The sequence below is a fragment of the Peromyscus leucopus genome, chromosome 1 (genome assembly GCF_004664715.2).
Source record: "Peromyscus leucopus breed LL Stock chromosome 1, UCI_PerLeu_2.1, whole genome shotgun sequence".
In the NCBI taxonomy this organism is placed as follows: domain Eukaryota; kingdom Metazoa; phylum Chordata; class Mammalia; order Rodentia; family Cricetidae; genus Peromyscus; species Peromyscus leucopus.
The window spans coordinates 33,227,990-33,244,961 of NC_051063.1; positions in this window are offsets into that span (position 1 = coordinate 33,227,990).

Sequence of the window (16,972 nt, forward strand, 5' to 3'; positions counted from 1 at the left end):
CCCACACCTCCAGGGCCAGCTCTGTTGTTTGCCCAGGCAAGGTGCAGGGCCTGCTTTTCCATTCTATGCCCCCACGAAGGGCTCTCCTGCATGCAAGGGGCATGTGTGGGGGCATATTTCCCTTACCCTTGTCAACCCATGGCATATGGGGCGGGCAGCTGTCCTGCTCTCATGCCCGCAGGCCTGGCTCACCTGTGCCCCCAGATGCCTCCAGATGCCCAGGTGAGGTGCAGGGCCCACTACCCCGTGCGCTGCAGCTGGTGAGGGGCAGGGCCAGTTCTCCCACTCTCATGGCCTCACAGGCAGCTCTTCCACCTGCCACAGGTGGTAAGGGACAAGAGGAGCGAGGACTTTTTTTTTCTTCACTCATGCCACATGGCAGATGGGAGAGATCAGGGTCAGTCCCCTGCTCTCATGTCCCCTGGGCCAGCTCACCAGTGCCCCCACCAACAGGGTCGGCTCTACTGTGGTGCACAGCACTGATCTCCCAAGTGCTGCAGCCAGTGAAGGGCAGGATCAGCTCTCCCACTCTTGTGACCCCAGGACCAGCTTTTCCTGCCTGCAGTGGTGGTGAGGGGTGAAGGTCAAGGGGGTATCTCTTCCTCACCCATGCCATTGCATGACAACCTGTGAGGCTGGCTCTCCCATTCTCAAGTGTTCAGGACTGGCTCATCTGCACCCCAGTCAGCAGGGACAGCTCTCCTGCCCCACTCTCCAGAGTGTTGCACTTGGTGAGGGGCGGGGCCATTTCTCCCTAGTGCTGCAGCTAGTGAGGAGCTGGGCCAACTCTGTGCAGCCCTGTCCTCGCTGTTTTTAGTGGTAACAGGAGCCACAGATATCAACACAGACCGCAGCTGCATCAGGGCCACGGACCCAGACATGGCTCCTGACGGCAGCCCAAAGCAGAACAACACCATGGCCCCGCCCGGGTGGCAGTACAGGCTACTCAGATCTGCATGGCTCCAGCAGAGGATCAAGCCTAGGACACTACCCTGGTCCTAGGTGGTGGCCCAGGCCCCTGACATCCATGTGGCCCTTAGTGTCACTACAGACCATGCACATCAATACATACCCCATCTGTGGTTAGACTGTGGACCCAGACATAGTCCTAGGTAGCAATCTGGGCTGGAATATCACCATGCCCCTGTTGGAAGTGCAGGTCACTTAGATCAGCCTGAACCTAATGCAGCATGGCCCTCAAACCCACACATCGCCCCAGGTATGGGCCCAGACCCTGGGCATCTGCTTAGCCTTCAATAGTAACAGGAGTCATGGACATCAACACAGACCCTGACACAGACCCAGACATGCTCCATGGTCAGTGTTCAGATCTAGACGGCACCATGGCCTTGGGTGGCAGCATAGGCCACCCAGGTCTATATAGTCCTGAGGGCAGCTTGTCCCTCTAAGATCAACATGGCCTCAGGTGTCGGCCCAGACTGCAGACTCTGCATGGCCCTCCCAGTGTGAACTCTTACATGTCAACCCAGATTCAGGGTCCTGAGAGCTCACAAGATGGTGGGAGGGCTGAGAAGAAACTGGAAGCATAGTTAATATTAAATGTCACTATTCCAAGAGCTATCAAACTACATTCAAACCATACAGGTCATGGAATAAAAGATATTTTAATGAAAATCTAATGTATAGTTTTCTTGGAGAGTGTGACAGCCCCTTTGGGATGCATGTTATGAGAGAGAGATATTAAGAAACCTAGTCTCTGCTGAGGACCTTGGTGTGTGCCTGGTGTTCAAAGGCCCAGGCTACCTTCCCTTTGGTATCCAAGTGGTCCAGGCACAGCCTCCCATTTCCCTCATTCAGCACAGGGCTGCTGGGACGCTAAGCCAGGAAAATTTTTCCAGAAAATGGATGGGTCATGCAGGCCCACAGCCAGGAAACAAGAGGAAATATCACGCATTTTACAGAATCCGGGGAATGTGTGAGGTTTTCACAGCAAATTAACTTAGAAAGCCACACGTTCGTTCTCCTTCAAGCTCACTGTAGAGAAATGTCCACATTAGCCCCGGTAGAGAGTAATAGAGTGGCACTCAGTGAGGCCCATGCCATCCACATTCCCTTGTTTTTTCAGACTTGGAGCAAGACTGAGCTGTTCCAGAAGGCCATCAGCAGGAAGGCTTAGGAGGCAGGGGAAGGTCCTCCCACACGTGCGGGAGTCATCTAGGAGGCCTACGTGAGGAATGGTTGTTACGAAAGGCTGGGCAGGATAAGAGGAGACAGAGAAGCCTGATTGGTTGGGACAAAGCTGTAGACAGGACTCAGTTATGGAGTCCCAAGCACAATAGGATGACTACTATTTTTTTAAAATTAATTTTTTTATTAAGAGATTTTCTATTCATTTTACAATCCAACCACAGATTCCCCTGTCCTCCTTCCTCCTGGCCCCCAGCCTTCCCCCCCAAACCCACCCTCCATTCCCACCCCCCAGCCTTCCCCCAACCCACCTCCTCCAAGGCAAGGTCTCCCCTGGGGAGTCAGCAGAGCCTGGTACATTCAGCTGAGGCAGGTCCAAGCCCCTCCTCCCTGCACCAAGGCTGAACAAAGTGTCTCACCATAGACACTAGGCTCCAAAAAGCCAGCTGATACCCTAAGGACAGGTCCTGATCCCACTGCCTGGGGGGCCCCTATACAGTCCAAGCTAAACAACTGTCTCACCTATCCAGAAGGCCCAGTCCAGTACCATGGGGGCTCCTCAGCTATTGGTCCACAGTTCATGTATTTCCACTAGTTTGGCTAGTTGTCTCTGTATTTTTTCCAATCATGGTCTTGATATCTCTGGCTCATAGAATACCTCCTCTCTCTCATCGATTGGACTCCTGGAGCTCTGCCTGGGACCCGGTCGTGGATCTCTGCATCTGTTTCCATCAGTCACTGGATGAGGGCTCTATGATGACAGTTAGGGTATTCAGCCATCTGATCACCTGAGTAGGCCAGCTCAGGCACCCTCTCGACTATTGCCAGTAGTCTATGGTGGAGTCATCCTTGTGGATTCCTGGGAACCTCCCTAGCACTCTGTTTCTCCCTATTCCTATGGTGTCTTCATTTATCATGGCATCTCTTTCCTTGCTCTCCCTCTCTGTTCCTGTTCCAGCTTGAACCTCCTGCTCCCCTAAGCTCTCATCTCTATCCCTTGCCCTCCATTACCCCACCACCACCCCCAGGTTGCTCATGTATATCTCATCCATTTCTCCATTGCTGAACAATCCATGCATTCTTCCTAGGGTCCTTCTTACTAGCTAGCCTCCCTGGAGCTGTGTATTGCAGTCTGGTTGTCCTTTGCTTTATATCTAGTATCCACTTATGAGTGAGTACATACCATGTTTGTCCTTCTGAGTCTGGGTTATCTCACTCAGGATGATATTTTCTAGTTCCATCCATTTGCCTGCAAACCTCATGATGTCATTGTTTTTCTCTGCTGAGTAGTACTCCATTGTGTATATGTACCACATTTTCTTTATCCATTCTTCAGTTGAGGGGCATCTAGGTTCTTTCCAGGTTCTGGCTATTGAAGAAGATATCAGAAAATGGAAAGATCTCCCATGCTCATAGATAGGTAGGATTAACATAGTAAAAATGGCAATCTTACCAAAAGCAATCTAGAAATTCAATGCAATCTCCATCAGAGTCCCAACACAATTCTTCACAGACCTGGAAAGAATAATACTCAACTTCATATGGAAAAACAAAAAACCCAGGATAGCTAAAAGAATCTTGTACAATAAAGCAACCTCTGGAGGCATCATGATCCCTGACTTCAAGCTCTACTATAGAGCTACAGTAATAAAAACAGGTTGGTACTGGCATAAAAACCGACATGTGGACCAATGGAATCAAATTGAAGACCCTGACATTAATCCACACATGTATGAACACCTAATTTTTGGCAAAACCAGAACTGTATAATGGAAAAAAGAAAGCATCTTCAACAAATGGTGCTGGCATAACTGCATGTCAACATGTAGAAGATTGCAAATAGATTCATATCTGTCACCATGAACAAAACTTAAGTCCAAGTGGATCAAAAACCTCCACATAAATCCATAAAACCTGATAGAAGAGAAAGTAGGAAGTAGTCTTGAACACCTTGGCACCAGAGATCACTTCCTAAATATAACACCAGTAGCACAGACACTGAAAGCAATAATTAATAAATGGGACCTCTTGAAACTAAGAAGCTTTTGTAGGGCAAAGGACATGGTCAATAAGACAAAACCACAGCCTACAGAATGGGAAAAGATCTTCACCAACCCCACATCTGACAGAGGGCTGATCTCCAGAATATACAAAGAACTCAAGAAACTAGACATCAAAATACCTAACAGTCCAATTTAAAAAAGGATGACCACTATTGACAGGAGTTAATATATATTCCAAAACAGCCACAAGAGAGGATGTTGAACATTCCCAACCCAAAGAAATGAAAAATAGGTATGCTAATTAACCTGATTTGATTATTGTAAGTTATATATGTAATTATATATTATCTGTAAATATTATATATAAATAATATATTAATATTGATAAATATTAATTACTATGTCTATTAAAATGTTTTAATAAGGAGGCTAGAGAAATGTCTTAGAGGTTAAGAGTCACTGCTACTCTTTCAGAGGACCTGAGCTCTGTTCTAAGCACACATATCTGGTGGCTCAGAACCACGTGTAACTCCAGATCCAGGGATCCAACATTCTCTTCTGGCCTCTTCAAACATCACATGCACATGACCTTCACTAACACACACACACATGACCTTCACTTACACCCACACATGACCTTCACTTACACACACATACAACCTTCACTTACACACATGCACATATACACACACATGACCTTCACTTACACACATACATGACTTTCACTTACACACACACACACACACAAACACACACACACACACACATACATACACTTCTTTTTTGTTTTTGGTTTTTTACTTTATTTTGTTTGTTCGTTTGGTTGGTTGGTTGGTTGGATTGTTTTGGTTTTTTTGAGACAGGGTTTCTCTGTGTAGCCTGGATATCCTGAAACTAGCTCTATAGACCAGGCTGGCCTCTGCCTCTAGAGTGCTGGGATTAAAGACCTGGGTGGGCCACCACTGTCTGGCTTATATACATTTTTTAAAGATAAAAATCTTAATAAAAAGGAGCAGAATTCCACTCAAGTTAAAAAAAAAAGTCCTGTTCCCATATGTCCTGGGAGAAGACCTAACCTAAACATGATCCTGCTGGATGCTACTAATGAGTCCACATCCCTCACTCACTCTGCTAGGCTGCACTGATGGCCATCACCGGCAGGTCCAGGAACCTGATGGGGACCCTTGTACAATGTCTAGTATCTTCCAGGAGGCCACTTCTCATTAGCAAGGAGTGGGGTGCATGACCTGACTGCAGGGCCCCAGAGCCTCCTGCACTGATGATTCCTACTCAGATAGCCCTGTCTGTGGGCCCCCTGTGCACAGAGCATCCTTCCAGGAAGTCCCAGTCATAAACTCAGTCTGTTCCCCTCCTCTAGTGTATTCTTCAAATATATATATATACCAAGATTGGGTTCGGTGGAAACCTGAATGAAGATGGAGAGGGCAAGGGAGGAAAGAGGAAAGAGCTCAGAGAGAAAGGAGGGAAGAGGTGGGGGAGAGGATGGGGTCTTTCTGGGTTGTCCTACTACCAACTCCATGAAATTGGTCATTTTGTGCCACATTTTACAGACAAGAAAAAAACCCATAAAGAAATGATAGTCAAGGTCACACCATTAATTGGTGCAGGACTCACAGTTTAAGCCATCACCCACATCCTGCACATTTTCTGAAGGTCCAAAGGTATATCCCTTTACAGAATTGTTAGAAATCAACAAAATGCCTAGAAAGGCAAAAATCATCAAATCCCACAGAGTGCTTCCAAACATCCTGCTGATCACTGTCCTTGTAACAGGTAGACCCAAAGTCCGGGTATTTAATGGGCCAGTGTCACAGTAAAACTCCAGACACGGGCTGTCCTGTGGTGCTTGCCAACTTCTCAAAAACTTGAGTGTGTATAGATTCCAAACATTCCCAAAATGCTTCCCTCTACTCAGAAACCCCAAGGGGATGATGAAAGTGGCCTAGTACACTGTGACTCCCAGGACCTGGGCTTCCCAACCAGATTCCTTAGGACTGATTCAAGTCTGGGCCTGGAAAGACAGCTCATGGGTTGAAAGCATTTGCTGCTCTTCCAAAGGATGCCAGTTCAGTTCCCAGCAAACGCTGAGGGCCTCATAACCACCTGAAACTCCAATTTCAGAGGCTCCAATTCCCTCTTCTGGCCTCTGAAGGCACCCACATGCACATGTCATACAGACACACATCTTATACATGTAAATAAATAAAAGAAAAGGTAAATCTTGAAAGTTCTGAAACACCAACTGCTGCCTTTATTCACATGATTAGATGCAGGTGTATGGGAAAAGATATAATATAAACATCCATATATATTTAAAATCTATATATAGGGAGAAAGGTGGACTCTACCATTAGCAAGAAAACTGGATGACCAGGACAAGCCTTTGTACTCTCCTTTGCTCTCTGGGTATCTAGGAAGCCATGTTGGTATGTAAATCAAGGCAAGGTACCTGGGGAGCTTAATACTGACTGTAAGTTGACAAGATCTAAAAATAACCTAAGCTGGGCAGTGGTGGCACACGCCTTTAATCCCAGCACTCTGGGAGGCAGAGGCAGGCTGATCTTTGTGAGTTCGAGGCCAGCCTAGTCTACAGAGTGAGATTCAGGAAAGGCACAAAGCTACACAGAGAAAAAACTGTCTCAAAAAACAAAAAAATAAATAAAAATAATCTAAAAGTCAAATCTCTGGGCATTTTTAAGAGGGAGTTTGTAGACTGGCTTAATTGAAGTAGGAAAACACACTTCATGGGCTTGTTTCTGAACTAAATAAAAAGGAGAAAGTGAGCCGAGCTCAATATTCATTTCTTTTGCTTCCTGACTGCACCTACAATGTGACCAGCTGCTTCGTCCCTGTGCCTCCCACTTCCTCCACCCCCCCCAGCTCCCGTACCATGTCTTTGCGGCCATGATAGACAGTATCTCTCTGTCTATCATGGTAAGAAAAAGCCCCTCTCCCTCCCTCAAGTTGTTTCTTGTCGGGTATTTGATCACAGCAATGAGAAAAGCAAGTGGTACAGTAATCCCGAATCTCCTAAGAGCCAGCTCGTTGTCACCCCTGAGCCCTGGCCACCATATTACACAGACACCAGTGTGAGCAAAGACAGGCCACCAACAGCACCACTACCTCCTCACCTGTGCAGCCATGGAGCTAACAATATGTCCTTTTAATTTACACAGTATTTTTCTGTAGGTATGATTGAAAAACATTTTATTTGTGATGCTCCAGAGCCTCCTAGAGATGCATACTCTGTTCATCTATAAATATCATTTTCCTAGAGTAAGACAGAAGTTCTGTGATCTTTGCATGAACTAAAGAGAAATCATTAAGATGCATGACCCATGGTGGTTCCCTGGACCATCGACAAGATAGGGAGTTTTCTTCATAGAGTGCTCATTGTTCATGCCAAAGCATTGATGTATTGCCTGAGTTCACCGTGTTATAAGAGCCCTTCACTCTGCTTTCTACAGTGGATACTAAGCACATCAAGGCTTACCTCCCTCATCTCTCTACCCCCTCCTCCATGTCTCTTCCACCCAGAACCTCCCGGGGATGAACAAGAGATTGCTGCAGTAGAGAAGTCCATGAAAGAGGGCAAGTGTGTGACACATGTGTCTATCACATGATATGCCCACCCCCGCACCCCGGAAAGAAGAATCTAAGTGGGACTCCAACTCTTAATCCAAGGCAAGTGATGGGTGATGTATTTTTAATGAAAAATCAATAGGATTTTAGATGAATTACGAACTGATAAGAAGCTGGCAATCTGAGGCAAGCTAGATTTCAGAGGATGGAGGCCAGGGCCTCCTCTACCAACAACCAACCAAACAGGGTGGCAGAGTGGACAGCAAGAGACCTCATTTGCCAGCCTCATGCCCTCCTCACCTCTGCATTTGTGACTCATAAAACCTCTCTCTCTCTCTCTCTCTCTCTCTCTCTCTCTCTCTCTCTCTCCCTCTCTCTCTCTCTCTCTCTCTCATCCCTCCATCCCTCCCTCCCCACAGCCTCTACAACCCTTTCCTGGTATCTATAACCTACCATTGTCTAAGTTAGTATGTAATCTGAGAGTTAAGGCTTTTGTATTCAGTGATGAAGGACTGGATTCACGGAGCCCTGAGTAAAGTTTTACATCAACTGCCAGCCTTGGTGATGCTGTTGTATAATGATGCCTGTGGACCGAGACCATGAGGAGCACAAAGCAAGGCCCTAGGGCAGGAGTTTAGTCTGCCTTCCTGAGGCCTCCTGCCCAACCACTGACTTTCTTAGATGTGACTGCTTTCCTAGCCTATTGAAGAGAATAAACAGGGCCTGTTCCGGTTACTCTGTGTTATTTAAACAGCATTTTCAAGTCGTGCCAAGCTTTGAATTATTCAGTTTTTTAAAGCAACAGTTTTGACCCACGTTACTCCATTTTGAGTACAAGTGCCAAGAAAGAATGACTCTCCATCTTGTTTGTAGAAGTAAATAACCAGCACCTGCCAGCAAGACAGTTCAGTTCCCAGCAAACGCTGAGGGCCTCATAACCACCTGAAACTCCAATTTCAGAGGCTCCAATTCCCTCTTCTGGCCTCTGAAGGCACCCACATGCACATGTCATACAGACACACATCTTATACATGTAAATAAATAAAAGAAAAGGTAAATCTTGAAAGTTCTGAAACACCAACTGCTGCCTTTATTCACATGATTAGATGCAGGTGTATGGGAAAAGATATAATATAAACATCCATATATATTTAAAATCTATATATGTCATCTGTATATTATATCTACTTCTTTATAAAATATGTGTCTACTAGATCTACATCTGTAGACATATACTTAATCTGTGTGAATAAATGTAGGTAGTACAGCAATTTTCTTGCTGGGTTGTCCTGCTGACTCTGTAAGTGTGTTTTTGGTCTGCCTTTGGGCTGTGATTACCCTTTTCTGCCTGGAAATTTCTTCCCAGAATAACTACAAAAGGGGATAGGGAGAAAGGTGGACTCTACCATTAGCAAGAAAACTGGATGACCAGGACAAGCCTTTGTACTCTCCTTTGCTCTCTGGGTATCTAGGAAGTCATGTTGGTATGTAAATCAAGGCAAGGTACCTGGGGAGCTTAATACTGACTGTAAGTTGACAAGATCTAAAAATAACCTAAGCTGGGCAGTGGTGGCACACGCCTTTAATCCCAGCACTGGTATTTCATTTGTGCCGATGAATAACCACACCTGTGAATATATTGGGCCATCTCAGAAACACCAAACACAGGAATTTCACAGTCACACAGATGGAACCCCGTGCCTGGGCTATAAATGAAGGAGCACCCCAAAACAAGTGAGGAGCATTATCTTGTTGTGATCCCCATCTGGAAAAACTGCCACAGTGGAAGTCCTCTGTCTCCATCCTCAGGCTCTACACAGCTCACATGAAGTGTTCCTGCCCATGTCACACAGCCCACTTCAAAATGCCTGCCATCTACATGTGCATTTGCCAGCCTCATGCCCTCCTCACCTCTGCATTTGTGGCTCATAAAACCTCTCTCCTCTCTCTCCTCTCTCTCCTCTCTCCTCTCTCTCTCTCTCTCCTCTCTCTCCTCTCTCTCTCTCTCTCTCTCTCTCCCTCTCTCTCTCTCTCTCTCCCTCTCTCTCTCTCTCTCTCTCTCATCCCTTCATCCCTCCCTCCCCGCAGCCTCTACAACCCTTTCCTGGTATCTATAACCTACCACTGTCTAAGTTGGTATGTAATCTGAGAGTTAATGTTAGCAATTAAGATTGGAGTAGAAGAATCTGTTCTTGTCAATGGTCATGACTAACAAGTGAACTCAATAGCACCTAGTAAATTAAAGCTAACTAAATCAATGTAGCTTGTGAATTTATTGTTATTCTGACATTGTAGAAAGACACTGTTTCTAATATAGCGTGTTCATAATACCTACATGGATGGGGCTGATACAATTTTCCTGAATTCCATAAACCTTTGCCTCACTTGAAATTGTGTGTGTGTGTGTGTGTGTGTGTGTGTTACTAGGAACTTAATTATGTGTCTGAATTACTATGAACTAAATTGGGTGTCCTTCCCCAGATTAGTACGCAGAAACCCTAACTCCCAGTGTGACTATATTTGGAGATAATGCAGGTCATGGAGGTTCCATTGATAAGGATGGATTGCAAATCCACAGTGGCTGATGAGCACAGTAAGAGGTGTCCATGTCAGGAGGAGAAGCCTGGAGCAAGCCCGCCCCACTGACACCTTGTTGCTGGATTCCCATCCTTAGAACTAGGAGAGGATAAGCTCTGTTCTCTAAGGTGCCATCAAATGCCTGTGGGATGTTATTATGTCATCCACTAGTACATAGAATGGGATTGCCAGGAGCATGGGGACCTGGAAGGAAAAGGAAGGGGAAAGGAATAGAGGGGTTGTGTAGTGAGAACAGGTGTGGAGAGTTGGGACCACTGGTAACTTTAACCCCCTACACACACACTTTACCCCCTCAGCCAACAGAATCTATGTGAGGAGTCATAGTCCTGGGCAGGGACTGCTTCTCTCAGACTGGATGCTTCTCAGCAGCTGCAGTCCAACCTCTCCCAGCTAATGTGCACTTCCAGCTGAGCAAAACAAGGAGAGAGCTACCAAAGGGCCGCCCACAAGGCTGGCCTTCCTTATGAGGAGCCCCGAGCAGTGCAAGCCAACGTGAAATGAGACTTGCAATTTTCTAGAACCACTGAAATGGGGGACAAGTATGAGTAATGGGCCATTAATGCATAGGGAAGACCAGGATGGTTCATTGAGGGAGGAGAAGATGAAATAAGGGAGCCTCTTTTAAAGAGCCAGGAATAGGCGAGGTCCCTGGAAGGCTCAGAAATAGAGGGAATGCTGTTTCCAGATCTCTGACTCCCAGAGATACGCTCCACATGTGGTAGGAGCTCATTACTCCTGTATAATGTTACTTGTGTGTATGTGTTTTCAGGGCTCAGGCACACATTTCATCGTATTCTGTTGCCGTCCAATGTCTCAAGTATTTTCCAGCCCTTCTCAAAGTAGTACAGCCTCGTGGTGGCAGACGAGTAAATGCACCAGGAAGTGAACATTAGCTAAAGTTGTCATGTATCAGCCCAGGGTGACAGTGGGCTCATTCGGATTTAGCAAAATCCAAATAGCTTTAAGCGAGAGTGAAGAGTAAGGGTGGAGGTGACCTGGAAGCTAGCTCAGTCATTAAAGTACTTGCTACAAAATTATGAGAACCTGAGTGAATCTCCAGCACCACACAAATGCCAGGCAGCCATCGTGGCCCACCTGCAAGTGCTGGGGGGCACAAATAGAGGGGATCCCCAGAGCAAGCTGGCTAGCTAGACTACCCAAATTGGTGAGTGAGAAACTCTGTCTCAACAACAGAGTGAAGAGCAATCAAGAAAGATACTAAATGTAAACTCTTAGCCTTTACATCCATGTGCATACACACACACAGGTGTACCCACACTCTATCACACATAATAGAGGATAAAATGGCCAGCCAAAGAAACCCACCCTGGCCCTGAAACCAGAGCCAGTGAAAAAAACATACCCTGGTCCTGAAACTAGAGCCAAAAGGCTAAAAAGGGTCAGTGAAAGAAATACACTTTGGCCCTGAAACCAGAGCCAACTCTGCCCCTGACCAACTGAACATGAAACCAACCAATCCCTGAGCAAAAAAACCAACCAATCTCTGAGCAGGAAATCTAGCCAATCTGAGCTTGTCCAAGCTCAAGGAGATCAAAATCCAACCAGTTCCCTCCCTGAAAATCTTCTCCCTGGAAAAACTCCACCCCTAAGAAGCCCTATATAAGCACAACTGCCTGTTCAGTTGACAGATGTCCTAATCTGCCCTGGCAGAGGCAGCCACTCTCCTGGATTCCTCCTTCCTAAATAAATCTCTTGAACAAGAGTTTTGTGTGGCAGTATTGTGTTCCCCAAAATATTGTGCACCCTAATAAACTTATCTGGGGTCAGAGACAGAAAATCCACTAGATACAAAGGCTAAAAAAAATGGTGGCACTCACACCTTTAATCCTAGCATTCCAGAGACAGAAATTCCTCTGGATCTCTGTGAGTTCAAGGCAACATTGGAAACAGCCAGGCATGGTGACTCTTGCCTTTAATCCCAGGGAGTGGTGGTAGAAAGCAGAAAGGTTTATAAGGCATGAGGACCAGAAACTAGAAGCATTTGGCTGGTTAAGCTTTCAGGCTTCTAGCAGCACAGTTCAGCTGAGAGCCATTCGGATATGAGGACACAGAGGCTTCCAGTCTGAGGAAACATCAGCTGAGAAGTTGGCCGGGTGAGGTTAGCTGTGGCTTGTTCTGTCTCTCTGACCATCCAGCATTTCACCCCAATACATGGCTCAGGTGTAATTTATTAATAAGACTCTTAAGATTCCTGCTACAGTTTTGGGTGGAGATCTCCTTTTGCCAGCATGGAGCAGGATCTCTGCTGGAAAGCTCCATTAGGGGAGCAGAGCAGAAGAAGCAACTGACCCCTCTATTGGGAATTCCCTTAGGGGAGTGGAGCAGAATTAACAACTTTCCTTCACAGGAGCAGAGCAGATTGCTTCATTTCTGCTGGGGATTCTGTTTAGCAGAGTGAAGCAGAAGTAAAACTTGGGCCAGAGCTAAGAAGAAATGGATACCTCTGCTGGGAAGCTCCCTTGGGAGTGGAGCAGGGCTCAGCTGTAACCCTCCCTCTCAGAGATGAGCAGGATTGACACATCCCCCACCAGACCCGAGCTTCAGATGTAGTCTGACTTCCGGACAAGTCAGGATACTTTTTTTCCAGAGCTGTAGATATCCAGGATACCTCCTTTCACAGCTTCAGGTAGAGCCTGACTTCCCGACAAGTCAGGATACCTTTCTCCTCACAGCTGCAGGTATCCAGGATACCTTCCCTACACAGCTTCGAGTATAGCCTGACTTCCTGACAAGTCAGGATACCTTTTCCTCTGGAGCTCTAACACTTGCACATGATTTATGCACAGCACACCATATATACATCCACACACAAAACGAAGTGTGTGTTTTATAGCCATCTTTCTAGAATGGAGCACACATATCATGTTTACCATATTCTCCAAGTGATTTATAATAATAAAAAAAAGGTTAAGCAATTGACATAAGCAACTAAGGTAGTGAATAAAACTCATAGATACCTTTTTATAGTGTATATTGTAGTGGGTAGCCATTCCAACTTTGATCTGAAAGTTCCAAACCCCATTGAGGCTTCAGTAACTGTCACGCCTACAAGGCAGGGCCAAGAGAGGACCCTAAAGACCCGAGATCCGGATACATGGGCTCTCTTGGTGCCTGGACCCTGGACACTGGAGGTAGACTGAGCAGAGTTCTCCAGAGAACACTGCCAGACTGCGACACACCTTTCCCAGACCCTGCAACCCACCTATCCCTTCACTTGTAAGTTACGCCACTAAATAAATCTCCCTTTTAACTACGTGGAGTGCCCTTAATAATTTCACCAATAGTATATTAAGTATATACAAGAATGAGTCAATTGTGACATCATACATGCAGATAACACGTTTTCACCATATTCACCTCCCAGATCACACCCTCTCTCCTGCCCTCTCCTCTGGTTCCTTTCTCCCCTCGTAGTCCCCCTTTAATGTATCTTTTCTATAGTTCTCCACACAAGAGAAAACTTGCAAAACGTGTCACTCTGTCACTCAGAATCTGGTTCCTCAAGTTCCAAATTCCCTCAATGATGGACTATAAACTGAAAGATGAAATAAACTCTTTTCTCCCCAAATTGCTTTGGCCATGGCATTTTTCACAGCAATGGAAAGCAAACTAATATGCCATCCATTTATATTACAGTCCACAAGATGTAAAACCCAAGGGACAGCAAACAGATCAATGGTTTGTGGGGCTGAGCTTATGGAATGGGAACTGGCTTCAGAGGGACAGCATGGACCTTTAAAGAGTAATGAATGTTTTCAATATGTCTGTTGTTGTGGTAACCACACCACTGTGTGTATTTATCAAACCCTTAACTTATAAATGTTAAAAAAAAAAGTTAGCTTTATATAAATTATGCCACAGTAAGCCTGGTGTTTCAAAATGTGATAGAGTTAGTATAAATAAAATAAAATAAAATGTGATAGACTAAATATAAATGTCACTAGTTAACAGAACATAAGCAAATATAGAAAGGCTCACTACTTCTTCGACCTCTCTGGACCTCTGAATGATGAGCCTTTGGCCAGCAGTCCCATTGGAGGCCTACATCATTAAATTGGACAAAGTTTTCTACAGACAGAAATTTCTGTGCTCTGCACTTGGAACTCAGAAGATGCAGGTTTCTTCAAACGGTGCTTAGCAATCTCCTCAGCGATGTGATAACTGTAAATAAATCACAATCGTGCCGACCGAAATGCTCCTCAAAACAGAGACTGACATTTAGAAGGGAGCAGTGGGAAAATGAAGAGAAACCCACTTGGAAACTGAAACTGAAGAATCATAGGCCAAAAGATAGACAGCTCTCCAACATACCCACTCCTGTCCTGGCTAAGAGGACACTGGGTGCTGGAGACTTGGATGCTAAGGATGATGATCGTGATGATAATAACGATGACAGTGATGCTAACTCCACAACGATGTCAGCACTGTCAACATCAGTAGCATATAGACTAGAGCAATGGTAAGTATTCTCTTCTGGTCCAAGACACCACAGCAGGTGCTGCAATTGCCCCACTTTACAGAGAAAGGAAATGAGGCACCAAGTTGCTCAGTACCTTGTTCAAGTCTGCACACTGTCCGTAACAGAGCTGGACTCTGATCCATGCACCTTTGATCCAAGAGAAAGGATTGCTAACACCCTGGTGATGTAACATGGTGATGAAAACTGAACAAATTTTTGCTCCAAGTTATATGTCTTTTCCAGGTTCTAGAGTATAGAGAATATGGGAGTTATGCCCCCCCCCCCGCCCCGTGGTCCATTGCTTTACCACTTCTGAAACACAACTGGAAAATGCTATGATCATAATGTGACTGACCTAGCTCCCATGAAGAGACCACAGTTTCTCACTAATTTTTAGTACACCCAAAGTTCTTCAGGCCCCAAGTCCTAAAAAGTGAGGGCTTCAGGTTTCATGTGAGCATTTACAGAAAGTAAGAGCATAGCAGGGAATCGGAGACTGGGACAAGGAGACAAAGTAGCTAAGCGACAAGTGATTACAGATGGAGAACATCTTGTCCTTAGAAAATCCAAACTCCAGCCCCTGCACAGCCGCTCTATGTACCAACACCTGCAGTCACAAGACTAGCAGATTTATAAGGAAGGAAACCACAGGAACCAGGCAAATGCCCAGAATAGAAACCAGGAAGAAAGGAGGGTTACCTGGGTCTGTAATAAAACCAACCAACTGCAGACTTCCTCATACAATATTTTTTCCAATACACATTCCTTAGAATCCTTACTTTTGGAGTTTGGACCCTTTCTCCTCCTAACCACAGGTAGTAAAATCCTGTCTTCTGAGAAGGAAGCCACAATTCCTGGCCAGTCACAATCCTGACAGGAAACAGCAGCATGTCTGGTGCACATGAGCTGCTAAGCCCACATCCTCTACATGTATTTGATGCACTTTTCACCTGTAATATTTTCAGCTGACTGAATCGAGATAGAACCCACCACAAGTCCAGAAACACCTGCAATTAGAAATTTTTCATCTCAGGTAGAATGTCCAAAATTATTCACCCAGCTAAGGAACACTTTACTTTTACCGATAGAGTCATCTCAATCATTAATGCGTCCAAGCTTTCCAAAGGGCCAATGTCTGGACTCTGTTTCTTAGGTTGTACATGTATTATTCACTAGTTGGTGTATCTTTATAACAAATCTCATCACTTTAACATGTAGAGTACTTTGCAGTTGGTAAGCTATCTTAGTGTACTCTGATTGTTTATTCTCTAGACCCATATTGCCAGTCCTGGTTGGCAAATTATGAGAAGAAATGGCATAGCCAGAGTGGTGCCTTTCTGCACAAGATGTTCCAACGTTCTTTTTCTCTGCTAGGAAACCTGCAGGGCTTTGGTCAGATAATCTACCTGCCAAGAATCTCAGAAAGAGGAGACATCACTGAGCCCCCAACAGACTGCAACAAGCATGTTAGGGGTATCCTCAAAGCTGTGAAACTGTGGAGTTCTTTATTGCTACAGCAAAACAAAGACCTTACAAGTGACACAAGTTGTATCCACATATAGGTGGGCTAACCTGTGCAAAGTTCAATGTCTTCCTCAGATCCCTAGTAAGCTTTTGTATCTTCAGTCTGAAGTGCCCTGGCATGTAATGTCCATCAAAATATACTTCCTCCACTGCTGTGGATATTACTCTGTATAAATAAACACTGATTGGACAGTGGCCAGGCAGGAAGTATAGGTGGGACAAGGAGAAAGGAGAATTCTGGGAAGTAAAAGGCTGGGGGAGAGAGACCTGCCAGCCACCACCAGGACAAGCAAGATGTAAGGTACCAGTAAGCCATGAGTCACGTGGCAACTTATAGATTAATAGACATGGGTTAATTTAAGATAGAAGAACTAGATAGCTAGAAGCCTGAGCCATTAGGACAAACAGTTTAAATAATATAAGAGTCTGTGTGTTTATTTTATAAGTGGGCTCTGGGACTGGCAGGGTTGCCGGGAGCTGGAGAGAAAATTCTCCAGCTACACTCCACCATTATCCCTGCCTAGGAACACATGCACATGCACACACTCGCGCGCGCGCACACACACACACACACACACCACACACACACGCGTTATTTTGCAGGATAGGCTCCATA